This window comes from Sminthopsis crassicaudata, chromosome X, assembly GCF_048593235.1.
Source record: "Sminthopsis crassicaudata isolate SCR6 chromosome X, ASM4859323v1, whole genome shotgun sequence".
Classification (NCBI taxonomy): Eukaryota; Metazoa; Chordata; class Mammalia; order Dasyuromorphia; family Dasyuridae; genus Sminthopsis; species Sminthopsis crassicaudata.
In genome coordinates, this window is record NC_133623.1 from 53967196 (window position 1) to 53982128 (window position 14933).

At 36.6% G+C, this 14933-nt stretch overlaps 1 protein-coding gene across 5 annotated transcripts in view; it reads left to right on the forward strand.

The window, feature by feature from the left end:
• The window catches only part of TENM1 (teneurin transmembrane protein 1), a 3105198-nt gene that overhangs the window by 1202848 nt on the left and 1887417 nt on the right, over positions 1-14933 (forward strand). The window lies entirely within an intron of this gene.

Below are 14933 nucleotides of genomic sequence, written 5' to 3' on the forward strand. Positions count from 1 at the left end.
CAGTCCTACCTTTGGCGAACTGATGAAAAGCGTCGTTTGTTCAGCAACTTGTGAGGCAAAGAGCAGAACTGAAAAGCAAAATAGTTCCTCAGAACAGAAATGAATGAGACTAGAGAAAACAACATTAGCTATATTTACAAATGAGTAAAGCATCCTTCTTTTGCCTTCACAGTAGACAGGGAAACAAGTAGCTCACACAGACTCAGCACTCAGAGCAAGAGTATATACATGAGTAGACTTCGGTGCCATCAACATTGGCATTGGTACCTGAAGACTGCTTATGCTAGCATCTGATTTCTGCCAGTACCCATTTCTAGTCTAGCCTTTGGTGCTCTTTGATGCAGCTTCCCTCCTTTGCCTTCCTTGGATGTTCTTGGTTGTTCCTAGACTTTGCTATCTCAGCGCTATGCTGTCTTGTGTCTCTCTCCCTTTGGGATCAAGAATCCAGGCAGAAATTGCCATCAAACTTCCATCTTCCACTCAAGAAAAAAAAAGCAACCAGGAGATGCTTCTGCGGAGAGTGAAGAAAATGGCAAAGAAAGGGGAAACGCAGTCCACAAACCTTGTGGCTGGAGGAAGGAAGACCAAAAAGTGAGTGAGTAATGGCTTTCACACCCTTGGAGAGTTTCTTTATAAGAGCTGTAATGGATAATTCTGAATCTCCTCTGCCAAGAGAAAAACAATCAATACCGTGCTTCTTTCTCAACATCTCGGATTTTAGGTTTGTTGAAAGACTATTTTCTGAGATTGCGAAGAACTTACTAAGGGAACTGAAGAATTGCCTCCTATGGCCATGCGTCCAGAATGGTTGTCTTTGTCCAAGAAAGAAGGGGATGACTTTCCTTCCCTGAAGTTCTGTTGTTACAAAAGTACCCTCAATATGTCCAGTGCTCTACTCAGGACTGAGCTTACCAAGTGAAACAGAGAAGGCCTAACCTCAGTCTTTGGGAAACTGCACCATGACCTTGTGCTTTCCAGACAAAGCATATTTGGGATTTTGTGAATGAACAAACTTGACTGAGGTGTCCTAGGACAATTGCACTATCTATAAATGGAAACTTTTTTTATGGTTTTTGTTCTTATTTGGACCAGACCTATGATTTCCTTGCAATTGGGAACTATTTTGCCAGAAAACTGCCTCCATCAAGGCAGATAAGCATGTCCCAGGTAGATTTTGTCCAAGAAATACCAGGGAGGGCACTGATTATCCCACATGGCCAGTAGAAAGAAGATGGCAGACTTCCATTTACTTCTTCTTGACTTTGAGGCCAGATCTCTATCCTCTCTGTTAGTCTGTCTCTCTAGGAAGAAAATGCTAACTTATCTTCACAATTTTTTTTTAGCATGTGCCAATAGACATTATAATTTTTAGTTACTGATTTCTCTGTTCAGTGTTGCACTCTTAAAATCCTAAAATAATTTCTTTCTGGAACACTAGGCATAGTGATAATAATAATAGCTGATGTTTATGTGGGGTTTTATTTAATTTGGTCCTCATAAACTCTCTATGAGTTGCACAGTGGAAATATCTCCATTTTACAAGTGAAGGAACAGAGAGATTAAGTAGAACTTGCCTCAGATCATGTGGGCAGTCTAGAACATTTGGAATGCTACAAACAAAAGCTAGGATCATCACATCTGGAGCTGGAAGGGACTTTTAGGGCCATCTTAGTCCATGCTTTTTGTTTTCTAGAGAAGGTGAATGACAACTAGGAAAGGGAAGTTACTTTTCCTATTTCATACAGGGAGTAAGAAGCCAAGCGAGGGTTCTGACTATTCTTTTGTATAGTTATGGCCAACTGGAGCAGTATTCACTATCTGGTAGACTTCAGTAGAGTATGAATCCATTGTAAAGTTCATCCAGGAGAAACAAATGATTGAAAAGAACCTCATTAGAAGGTGGTTTCTTCTAGAGGGAAGTCTAAAAGCTTAGAGCCTTGGGCTGGTAGAATAAGAGAGCTCTGATACAGTATCATCCTGCATTGAATAAAATCATTTAAAAGGTTTTTGCTATAGCACTCAGATGAGAGAAATTTGGCAAACTACACACATAGGCTCCAGGAGCTCATCTGGGTTAGCTTATGGAAACCCTGTGGACTATTATAAACCTGAAAAGCCTGACCTTCTCACCCTGGCCACAGTAGCTGGATGAAGGCAAGAAGACATTGCATTGTCAAGGTCTTTGCTATGGCACCGTAGGCTCTACCTACTTAATTACATTCAGCCTGACAAAAATGGTACTGGAAAAATGAATTATTCTGGAATTTTTGCTGTAGAAAACTCTTAATTGCAGTATAGTATACTAGAAAGCGATCTGAATTCAGAGGCAGAGAAACTGAGTCAAAAGGCCACTTTTGCCATCTTGACTTACTGTGCCATTCTAGGTCTCAGTTTCTTCAAATATAAAATGTGGATTTAGGACCAGATGATAACTATGGTTTCCTTGAGGGCTCAAATATATCATTCTTTTCTTATTTTTGCTTTATGATTTGGTGTTTGGTTTTATTTTGAATAAGTTTCAAATTTTGTCAAATAATAACTAACTTACAGTAATTGAAGTTTGCAAAATATATGGAAAGGAAGGAAACAAGCACTTATTAATGCTTCTGTTATGTGCTAGGCTGTGTGGCAAGTGCTTTAAAAATATTATTTTATTTGATTTTCACCCCAACCCTAGAAGTAGATGTTATTATCCCCATTTTACATATCAGGAAACTGAGGCAGGCAGAGATTAAGTGACTTGGCCAGGACAGCACAGCTAGTAAGTGTCTGAGGATGGATTTTATTTCAGGTTTCTGAATGCACAGCAAGCTGCTTTTATTTACATGTTTTCTTTTTTTAGTTTATTAAGATTATAGATGAGAATAATGTACCAATGTAATTTTTTTCAGGTTTCAACAAAATATTTGATCCACCATCTCATAATATTCTGGTCCCCAAAAAATGGAGAGATATGGAATAGATGAAATTGTATAGATTCCAAAGTAGTTGGATGCCTGGCCTCCAAATAACTGTTAATGGTTTACAGCTCGGCAGGAGATTTCTAGTGGAGTGTCCCTGAGATCTGCGCTTACACTTTTGACATTTTGGATAAAGATGTGAATGGCGTATCTATCCATCTAGCTATCCACAAATGCAATCTGTGATCTTATGCTCATTGGCTGAATATAAACAGAGAAAACAGAGATGTATGTAAAAGCCTTATATTTGATATCTAAAAATCGACTTTTTAAATACAAGATGTTGGAATCATAGTTAGACAACAGTTTGTCTAAATAAGATCTAGGGCTTTTGGTGGACTGCTAAAAATGGATTAATAATGAAATCAATTTTCCTGCTGCTCCTGGGAAGGGTCTGACATTTTCTTTCTCACTAGTAGTCAGCATCATTGTGTGGAGGCAAGAGGCTTAGTTTCTAAGAACGAAAAGATGCCAATTCCATTGTACTCTTCGCTCATCAAACTACCTTTAGAGTATTGGGCTTGTTCCTGGGCACCATCCAAATTTAGGGTGTAAGCCTGAGCCCCCTCCCCTGAAAAAAAGGTCAGAAAGGGTATGGGGGCCTCTGGTTACGGTCTATATAATCTTGTGTTTTTCAGTTTGCACTTTGCACTTCTCCACTGATACCTTGTCTGTTGGACGTTGCCCTTTCTTGGTGATCTTAATAAATCCTTTTTTACTTTTTACCTTGAGAGTCTCTGATATTAATTTGGCCAGGGGTCCCTGTCCCACACATTATGGTGAAATAGTTCATGATGAAAGATATCATTAAGAATGGAAAGTGGTGCTTTTTTGCCTTTGCTTTACATTGCTGTACATTAATTCTTTGAACTACTTAATATCTGGGGGTTCTTGGAAACCTGCTCATAAGACTCCATTCAAAATAGACTGGCAGTGCATATGGAAGTGTGCAAACTTACTTTCTTTTGCGTCCACCTGGAAAATCTGAGACACCTAGGAGAGAGCTTTGTAAAACTAGTTTGACTTATGCTTGGCCTTAGTTGGATCTCTTTCCTATGTTACCCCTACCCTTATGCATCTTTGTGTTTCAGAAAACATGGACCTCTTTTCTCTTTCTCTTTGTTACCCTTCTACTTTGCAATTCTCTACATGTTCTGGTAATGATGGAAGAAAACTGGAAACAGAATGAGGAACTTTATTTATCAAGGGTATCTGCTTTATGGAGCAGAAATAAATTGAGGTGACTACTCAAGATCATCTGTTAAAGTAACTCCCAAATTAATGATAAACAAAACTGAGTTTTCGTGAGGATGCTTTTCCTCCAGCTGTACTCCATGGTGAAATAAAATGGTCAAAGAAAAATTCCTATTAATTTCTAATTCAGAATGATTTCAGGAAGCAATTCTCACTCTAGTCTGGAAATGTTTTCACAACTTTCTAAATCTCCACAAAAGGTTTAAAATCTAGCGGCATATACATGTTTCCAGAGGCCTCTTCATCCTCAACCTGCCCCTCCTTTTGATGAGAGAAGGGCTGAGCAAATTCTGGGTAGGTACATATTTTATGAAAAATAGAAATGGCCTTCTCACCTGAGCTTAAATCTAAAGCCTCATTGGCTCCCATTGGCCAGAATTCCCTTCCTTGGAATTGTTCCTTTGGATTAAGACAGGGATTGTGCTGCAAGAAGGCACTTCAAAATGTCACCCAAGAGACTTAAAACATTTGGCATTTGGCATGAATAAACTACTTGAATTTCCTGATGGCATGCAGGGGACTGTCAACAAAATACCCTAGCTGGGATCTTAGGTTTGTAACTGGAAAGAGCTTTAGCAATCATCTGTTATGACAGACTTGGATGTCACAGAAGTAGTTTTGTATAAGTTGGGCTCTACTAATTAATGTTTAAGTTTTTTCCCAACATTCAACCTAAATATGCCACTTTGCCGTTTTCCCCCAGGGCTCCTCATTCTGTCTTTTTGGAGACAAAGAGAACAAGTTCTACAGGCCACCCCTCCAAATACTTGCAGACTGACGTCATATCCTTCCCGAACCCCATCTCTTCCCTTCTCCTGGCTGGCTATGCCCAGGTCTTCCAAATGTTCTTCCTGTAGCATGATTACATGGTCGTGTTGTTTTCCCCAATAGAATGTGAGCTCTTTGAAAGCCTGTCCTGTTTCATTGTTTTGTTGCACAGCCTGTGGTAGATAATGGCTCAATAAATTCTCACTGATTGATTGATTGATTGATTGGCCTTTCATCCTCCTGGCCAGTGTCTTGTTGACTTTCCCATCATATATCACCCACATATTAGAGATCAAGAAATGGTCACAAGAAAGGGGAATGAATTGTGCAAGGTCACATAGGAAGTGAGTTCTCATGCTGGCTCTTGAGTCCAGATCTCCTGACTTGAATTCTTGTGCTAGGTGCAGTCTACCCGGACTTTCCAAGCTTGCGCATCAAAAGATGTGCATGTTGTTGATTTGGATAGAATCATGCTGGAGATGGATGGTTTGAAGGAGCATTTCAGAAGCCCTTAAAAGAAGTTAAAACCATGCCAGATTACCTCTGTGTTTGGGCATTTGGAGTTGGTCTGTAACATTATTGAGCACCCACAGTGTGGAGAATACTGTATAAGGCTTTTAATTAATTCTCTGTAAAATAGCCAAATTGCTTGAATCATGTCAAATTAATCCATTCTGCTCACAGTACCTGCTGTGCATGGCACTTTTACCTATAATCTGCTTTGCTATATGTGGGTGCCAGAAATAGAACTCAACCAAGAAAGGTATGTGAAGCCCTAACTATAATTCAACATTTATGCATTTGTAAAAATACAGTGCCTTGTGATTAGTGACCTACAGATCATCTGTACTCTTTCATAATTGTCACCTCCCCACCTAGCTTTTGTACTCCATGACTTTCCTCCCACCTGTACTCTCTTTTATCATTCTCATTGTTTTGTGTTTCTTGGATACTACTTCTGAGTAACAGGTCAATTTTTAGTCATCTGAAAGTAGCCAACTAACAATAAAATGTGATGAAAATGTTTTCTAAACTCCAAAGTGCTAGAGAATGGGAATTATTTCAACACCATTTATAATGTTCTGCCTTACCCCCTGTTAGACATTAATCCATTAGTAAGCTTTTTAATGGAAGTCTCCACTTACTCTCACCTTTCCCCCTATGTCCAATCAGTTGTCAAGTCTTATTGGTTCTGTTTTCTGAATATTTCTCCCAGATGACTCCTTTTCTCCATTCAATAGTCAATCCCCACTTTAAGTTAGGACCTTATCACCTCTTACTGAAATACTGTAATGGCCTAATTGGATCTCTTGAATTCAGTCTTTCCCCTTTCCCAATCACTAGCAGTTCTTAAAGCTCATGTCTTTCTATGTTGTTACCCTGATACAGAATTTTCATTGGCTCCTTGTTGCCCGTAGGATAAAGCACAAATTTAACTGTTTGGCATTTAAAGCCCTTCAAAGGATAGCTCCAGACTCCCTTTGCAGGATGATCACACATTATTCCCCCTGTCATTCTTGGTGTTTTTCCTATGGGCCATTCTGACATTGCATCTTCAGCATCTGTGACTGCTCATTCGGACTCCTGTGCCTGGAATGCTCTCCTTCCTCACTCATGCTCCACCTTACCTCTCTTCAAGGATTAATTCAATTGTTATTTCTTTGGGGGAACTTTTATGATTTTGTCCTTTGTGTAGTTCCCCACTCCAAGCAAAGGGGCTCATTGAAGGCACAGACTGTCTCATTTCTGTCTTTGTATTCCTGGGGTTTAATAAGCCCTTAACCAATATATATTGGTAGATTCCTCGGCTGAGGGATTGAATGGTATCACTGTCTAACTTTGGGTTTTCTTGGAGACACACTCTTTCCCTGACTTGGCAAGGCTCCTGGGACAAGACAAATACCCAAACTGATGAAATCTGCCCATCTGACTTTGCAGATTTAAAGATTTGTTCTTGAAGAATCCATAATCCTTGTTAACCAGGATCTTGCTTTTTTCACTTTACTCTCTCTTTATTCTTGTACTTCTCAAGTGCCTATGACTGGATTTTCCACTTGTCTACGGTTTGGGGAGATAGAGAGTAGCAATAATGTCTGGCGGCTGTCCACCCACACAAAATCTAATAGTAAAAGGGGACCTAACACTTTTTTAAGTTGAGATTATGGAGTGCAATCAGACTCTTCCTTTGTCTGATTGCACCAGAATGATGGCATTAGCCACCAAAATGATGGGTATGGCATGAGATTCTAAAAGTCTCTGGTCACAGGACAATTTTGTGATTCATCCCAAAAAGCTTTGTAGGCATACACTCCCCAAATCAAGAGGTACAGATTTTATTAAGCTGCTAAGAGTAGGCTAAATTCCAAGAGGAATTACCAAGGAAAGGGGTGTAAGCAATTAAAAAGGGGAAACACAAATTCCCTAGTGGCACTCACAATTAACCGGAAGGAGGGTGCCATGAGGTAAGATAAAGCCATGATGGGCTAGTTACTAAAAGGGACTTAACACTCTAAAAAGAGTTAGCAAATAATTACAATATGAGCCGATCTTTTATAGGGAAAGGTTTGACATCATATATGGCTTTCTGATTGGATACAATAATGTGGAGTTTTAAGAGGTCTCCACCTGGGGTGGGACTATAATAGAAAGTTCACCTGAAGGAAAAGCCTACTTAAGATCAAAAGACCTAAACATAATCAAAAGGGTCCATTTATACTATCAGTTCTCCTCTCAATTTGCCTCAGAATGTAGCTAGGCTTCAGATTTTTTTTTTACAGAGATTCAGACTTTCTCTGCTAATGCCCACCTTATCTCATATATAACACGTGTGTGGACCTAACCTTGTGATATCCCATGAAGACTCCCAGGCATGTCACACCAGTTTTGAGATACTGATCAAATAGAACAATGTTTAATTTTATTAACTAGTCACAAGAATCATTAATTAAAAAAAAAAGACATGAATAAAAACATCACAAGATACCTTATGTACTCATAGGGTATCCCTTTTCCCAGTTTATGTATTCCCAATGGAGTAGCATACAGAGAGAGCAGACCAGGTAAACTTGTGGTTCTAGGTTGCTTGTAGTCCCCCAAATTCCAAACCAGAAGAAAAGATAATTGGAAAATGTTTCACAAATAGATAGAAATGCAATAAACACGAACTGTGTCAATTTGTGGTTCTCTAAGGCCCTCTATGGTTTAAAGAACACTGGTGACTAGGAAGCATGTGCAGAAGGGCAAACACAGAAGGAACACAGAGGACATCTACACACAGTGGGTCCATGGCCAAACACCTAACACTCTCCCTCTTGTGGAACTCTGGTGTTACTGCTCTGGTACTTACACCACATCTCTCCTTTCAACTTGGTAGGTCTTCTCTCTTGAGTGTCTCTGTTGATCTCAGACCTTAACAATAGTATTCCCTGGAGGGGGGGAGGGTGTTAATTAATCCAATCACAATATCCTCTCTTATTGGCATGCAAATGAACATGGATGAAATAGACAGAGCTCTCATTCCTGCATTTATTATGCATATCTGCCAGTACTGAAACCTTTATAGCTTTCTTATATACAAAATAATACATGGTAAAGACATCCAGCCATGCTTTGCAAGATCTAAGGAGGAGGGAAGGTTATTAGCCACTGCTGAAGGGTATAGGAGGAATATACACAGTTATCAGAGAAGGCTTCCTGCTGGTAGGAACATTTGGATTGAACCTTTAAGGAAGTATAGCAATTCAGCAGGCAAAAAAGGTGAAAGACATTCCAAGCACAGAGAATAGTTTGAGGAAAGACATGGAAACACAAAGGTATGGGTCATTTTTGGAGGACAGAGAGCTATCTACTTTGTGCCAAATATGAGGCTTAGTATAGATAAGTAAGAGTATAAAATTGATAAGGGCTTTCAAGGCTAACCCAAGGAGTTTGAGATTTATTAAGGAGGCTGTAGGGAGCCTTTCAAAAAAAATTTTTTTAATTAATATTTTATTTTTCCAATTTAATGTAGAACCATTTTTAAACAGTTTTTGAGTTCCCTCTACTATACTGAAATAATGGATGAGAAATTTTAATATTTTCTTTAAACTATTGCAAGTTGATTGTACAATGAGTATTGCATACTATAGTAACATTTTACTTTTCACTTTTGAATTACTTCTCCTTATGTTCAAAAACCTTCTCTTACATACTTAAAAAAATACCCAGATATTTGATTTTAGATTTCATGGATTTTTCCAGATGGTTTTTTAGTTCCATACAATTTTACCTTTTTTTTATATGGTTATATATGAACATGATTACCAGTTTAACATGAAAGCATTGCTCATCTCCTCCCATTTATAATAATAAACCCTGGAATTAATATACTCTAAAAGACAGAACCCAAACCTCTCTTATCCATGAATAAAGACATGTATCTTTGGAGTACAACCTTTAGATAAGGTCAAAGCTTTTCTGTATCTAGCCAAGAGCAAAGCTATATATTGACAATAACCTCTTTAAAATCTACTGTTATGGTCCAGTTGAGTGAAGTAAACCCATTGGTGATGTCCATGAGACTAATGGCACTATTTCTATCCTTTTTGGTGCCATTATTGTGCCATTCTCTCTTTCTACCTAAGGCATTAAAGTTTCATGATGATTAAATTTTAACATCTAAATTGCTCTTTTATGTTATGTACAAATGCTAAATTTGAATTTTCTAGTCAGAGCTTAGCAACTCTAGACTTGCAGTAAATTCAGCAAACAACACTGACAAGCACCTCAGAATTGACTGGTTTTCTCCCTCATTTCTTCTATTTTGCAGAGGTCTGGAAGGGTTTTTTTTCCACTAAACTAGACCTGAGACACATAATCATGGCATACTTTATATAAATCTGGAAGACATTTCAGAGATTTGTTCCAAACCATTCATTTTACAGATGGAATAAACTGAGTCTCGTGGAGGGGAAATAATTTCTTCAAAGTCATGAAGAGCCTGAATTTAAACCTACATCTTCTATTGTCTCATACTGTTTGACTATTAAGTAGATGCTCCAGCAAGTTTTATCATGCTGGAAAATCTTTGAGGACAGCCTGGCAGATATTTTACCTGATTTTTGAGAACCAATCTAGCTACCTATGGAGAAACATTATGAGAAGGCTGACTATGTGGCACTCATTTTTTTTTTTGGAGGGGGACAACATGGAATGCCATGAAATTAAAAAACAAAACAAAACAATTATTGTTCATTGGCCCTATTGGAATTCATTTTTTAAAAAATATTTAATAGCATTTTATTTTTTTCCAATTACATATATAGTTTTCAACATTATTTTTTTTCTATGATTTTAAGTTTCATATTTCTCTACTTCCCTCCCCAAGACAGCAAGTATAGGTTATACATATAGAAACATTTTAAACATATTTCCATATTAGTCATGTTGTGAAAGAAAAATCTGTGAATACCACAACTTATTCAGCCATTCTCCAATTGATAGGCAGCCATTCAATTTCTACTTTCTAGCCACTACAAAAAGAGCTGCCACAAACATTTTTGCACGTATAGGGCCCTTTCCCTTCTTTAAAATCTCTTTGGGATATAAGCCCAATAGTAACACTGCTGGATCAGAGGATATGTACAGTTTGATAACTTTTTGAGCATGGTTCCAAATTGCTCTCCAGAATGGTTGGATGCATTCAGAATTTTAACAACAATGCATCAGTGGCCCAGTTTTCCCACATCCCCTCCAACATTCAGCATTATCTTTTCCTGTCATCCTAGCCAATCTGACAGGTGTGTAGTGGTATCTCAGAGTTGTCTTAATTTGCATTTCTCTGATTAATAATGATTTGGAGCATGTTTTCATATAGTTAGGAAGTTTCAAATTCTTCATCTGAGAATTGTCTGGGCATATCCTTTGACCATTTATCAATTGGAGATTGGCTTGATTTCTTATAAATTAGAGTCAATTATCTATATATTTTGGAAATGAGGCCTTTATCAGAACCTTTGACTGTAAAAATGTTTTCCCAGTTTATTGCTTCTCTTCTAATCTTGTCTGTATTAGTTTTGTTTGTACAAAAGCTTTTTAATTTGATATAATCAAAAGTTTCTTTTTTGTGATCAATAAAGATCTCTAGTTTTTCTTTGGTCACAAATGCCTTCGTCCTCCACAGGTCTGAGAAGTAAACTGTCCTATGTTCTTCTAATTTATTTATAATACCATTCTTTATGCCTAGACCATGAACCCATTTTGGCCTTATTTTGGTGTACTGTATGGTATTAAGTGGGGGTCAATGCCTACTTTCTGCCATGTTAATTTCCAATTTTTCCAGCAGTTTTTGTCAAACAGTGAGTTCTTATCCCAAAAGCTGGGGTCTTTGGGTTTGTCAAACACTAGATTATTAAAGTTATTGACTATTTTGTCCTATGAACCTGACCTATTCCACTGATCAACTAGTCTATTTCTTAGCCACTACCAAATGGTTTTGATGGTCACTGCTTTACAGTATAGTTTTAGATCTGGTACAATTAGGCCACCTTCATTTATTTATTTATTTATTTTTCATTAGTTCCCTTGAAAGTCTTGACCTTTTGTTTTTCTAAATGAATTTTGTTGTTATAATTTCTAGGTCATTAAAATAGGATTTTGGGAGTCTGATTGGTGTAACAGTACATAAATAGATTAGTTTAGGTAGTATTGTCATCCTTATTATATTTGCTCAGCCTATCTAAGAGCACTTAATATTTTTCCAATTGGTTAGATCTGACTTTATTTTTGTGTAAAGTGTTTTGTAGTTTTGCTCATATAGTTCCTTACTTTCCCTTGACAGATATATTCCCAAATATTTTATACTATTGGCAGTTACTTTAAATGGAATTTCTCTTTGTAACTCTAACTGTTGGATTTTGTTAGTGATAAGTAAGAATGCTGATGATTTATGTGGGTTTATTTTGTATCCTGCAACTTTGCTAAAATTGTGGATTATTTCTAATAGCTTTTTAGTAGAATGTCTGGGGTTCTCTAAGTGTACCATCATATCATCTGTAAAGAGTGATAATTTGGTTTCCTTATTACCTACTCTAATTCCATTAATCTCTTTGTCAAGTCTTGTTTCACTCCTGATCTTTTTGGGAATGGTTCCAGTACATCCCCTTTTCATGTGCTTACTGATGGTGTTAAATAGATGCTACTGACTATTTTAAGAAAAAGCCCGTTTATTCCTATACTCTCAAGTGTTTTTTTTAATAGGAATGGATGTTGCATTTTATCAAATGCTTTTTCTGCATCTATTGAGATGATCATGGTTTTTGTTAATTTGGTTATTGATATAGTCGATTCTGCTAATAGTTTCCCTAATGTTGAACCAGTCCTGCATTCCTGGTATAAATTCTACTTGGTCATGGTGTATTATCCTGGGATGATTTTCTGTAATCTTTTTGTTGATATTTTATTTAAGATATTTGCATCATTATTCATTAGGGAGATTGGTCTATAATTTTCCTTTTCTGTTTTCATCCTACCTGGTTTAGGTATCAGTACCATATCTGTGTCATAAAAGGAACTCGATAGGAGCCCTTTATTTCCTATTTTTTCAAATAGTTTATATAGTATTGGAGTTAATTGTTCTTTAAATGTGTGGTAGAATTCACATGTAAATCCATCTGTTCATAAGGAATTTTTTCTTAGGGAGTTGATTAATAGCTTGTTCTATTTCTTTTTCTAAAATGGGACTATTAAAATAATTTATTTCTTCTTCTGTTAGTCTGGGCAATCTATATTTTTGGTAGGTATTCCTCCATTTTACTTAGGTTATCAAATTTGTTGGCATAAAGTTGGCAAAATAACTCCTAATTATTGCTCTAATTTCCTTTTCATTGGTGGAAAGTTCTTCCTTTTCATTTTGAGACTAACAATTTGATTTTCTTCTTTCCTTTTTCTAATCAAATTAACTAAAGGTTTATCTATTTTGTTGTTTTTTCATAAAACCAACTCTTAGTTTTATTTATTAATTTAATAGGTTTTTTTTTACTTTCAGTTTTTATTAATCTCTTCTTTTCTTTTTAGAGTTTCAAGTTTGATATTTGATTGGGGTTTTTTAATTTGTTCTTTTTCTAGATTTTTTTAGTTGTAAGCCCAATTCATTCATCTTCTCTTTCTTTATTTTATGCAAGTAAGCATGTAGAGTTAAGAAATTTCCCCTTATCACTGCTTTGGCCGCATCCCACAAATTTTGGTATGTTGTCCCATTATTGTCATTCTCTTGGACAAAATTATTGATTGTGTCTATGATTTGCTCTTTTACTCATTCATTCTTTAGGATGAGATTATTTAGTTTCCAGTTACTTTTTGGTCTATTTTCCCTGGCCTTTTATTGAAAGTAATTTTTATTGCAACATGATATGAAAAATGCATTTATTATTTCTGTTGTTCTGCACTTGATTTTGAGGTCTTTATGTCTTAAGATGTGGTCAGTTTTTGTATAGCTTCCATTAACTGCTGAGAAGAAAGTGTACTCCTTTCTTTCTCCATTCAATTTTCTCCAAAGATCTATCATACCTAACTTTTCTAGTATTCTATTTACTTCTTTAACTTCTTTCTTATGTATTTTGTGGTTTGATTTATCTAGTTCTGAGAGAGCAAGGTTGAGATGTCCCACTATTATAGTTTTGCTGTCTATTTCTTCTTGCAGTTCTCTTAACTTCTCCTTTAGGAATTTGGATGCTCTACCACTTGGTGCATATATGTTTAGTATTGATATTGCTTCGTTGTCTATGCTACCCTTTAGGAAGATACAGTTCCCTTCCTTATCTTTTTAAATTAGATCAAATTTTGCTTTTGCTTGATTTGAGATCAGAATGGCTACCCCTGCTTTTTTGACTTCACCTAAAGCCTAGTAGATTCTGTTCCAGCCTTTTACCTTTATTCTCTATGTATTGCTCTGCTTTAAATGTGTTTCTTGTAATAACAAATTGTAGGATTCTGGTTTTTAATGCAGTTTGCTGTCCACTTATGCTTTATGGAATAGTTTCCCCCATTCACATTTATGGTTAAAACTATTAATTCTGTGTTTCTTGCCATCTTATTAATCTCAAATTATACTTTCTCTTTTCATTTCCCCTTTCCTTCTTCCCCAGCATTTTACTTATGAGCACCACTTGCCTCAAGCAGTCCTCCCCCTTTAGAGACCCTCCTCCTTTATTTTCAATTTCCCCTACTTTTTCTGTTTTCTTTTCTATTTAGCCTACCCCTTCCCTTTTTCCCTTTCCTCCCCCACTTTTCTAAAAGGGGAGAGAAATTTCTCAGTGAAACCAAATATGTCTAATGATTGTTTCTGTGAGCCAAATCCAATGAGAGTAATATTCATCACATGATTCTGTTCCTATGTACAAGGTCCTCCTCGTTCTGCTCACTTCACAGTGTCAGTTCATGTAATTCTTTTCAGGCTTTTCTGAAATTTACTTGCTCATCATTTCTTATAGAATAATAGTGTTCCATTACATTCATGGAACACATGATGGTCAGGCCCTGAATTTCTGATTCCTGCCATTACAAAAAGCACTTTTAGGAATATTTTTTTTCACATGTGTGTATGGATTCTCTTCTTGTGCTGAATAATTGTAGAGGGAAAGTAACGTGAGGGTGCTAAGAATGACTTTTTAAAAAAATCAATAAATTTTACTTTGACTTTTGATACTATAAAGGTAAGATCCTTGTTTAATGACCAGTAAGTGGGTATAGTGCTGAATCATAGCAATTTCTATAAACAAAAAGAGAAGAGAGAACAAAGATATATGTCAAAGAATGATTTGCAGGTAGTACCTTGAAGAGGCCATATCAAGAATTAAGAGAATACTGTGTTTGACATTCAAATCCCTTCATCACTTGACCTCCTTCTACCTTTCCATCATTCTTACCCCTTACTCCCTGACATGTAGTCTTAAAGATCCATTGACACTAGTCTCC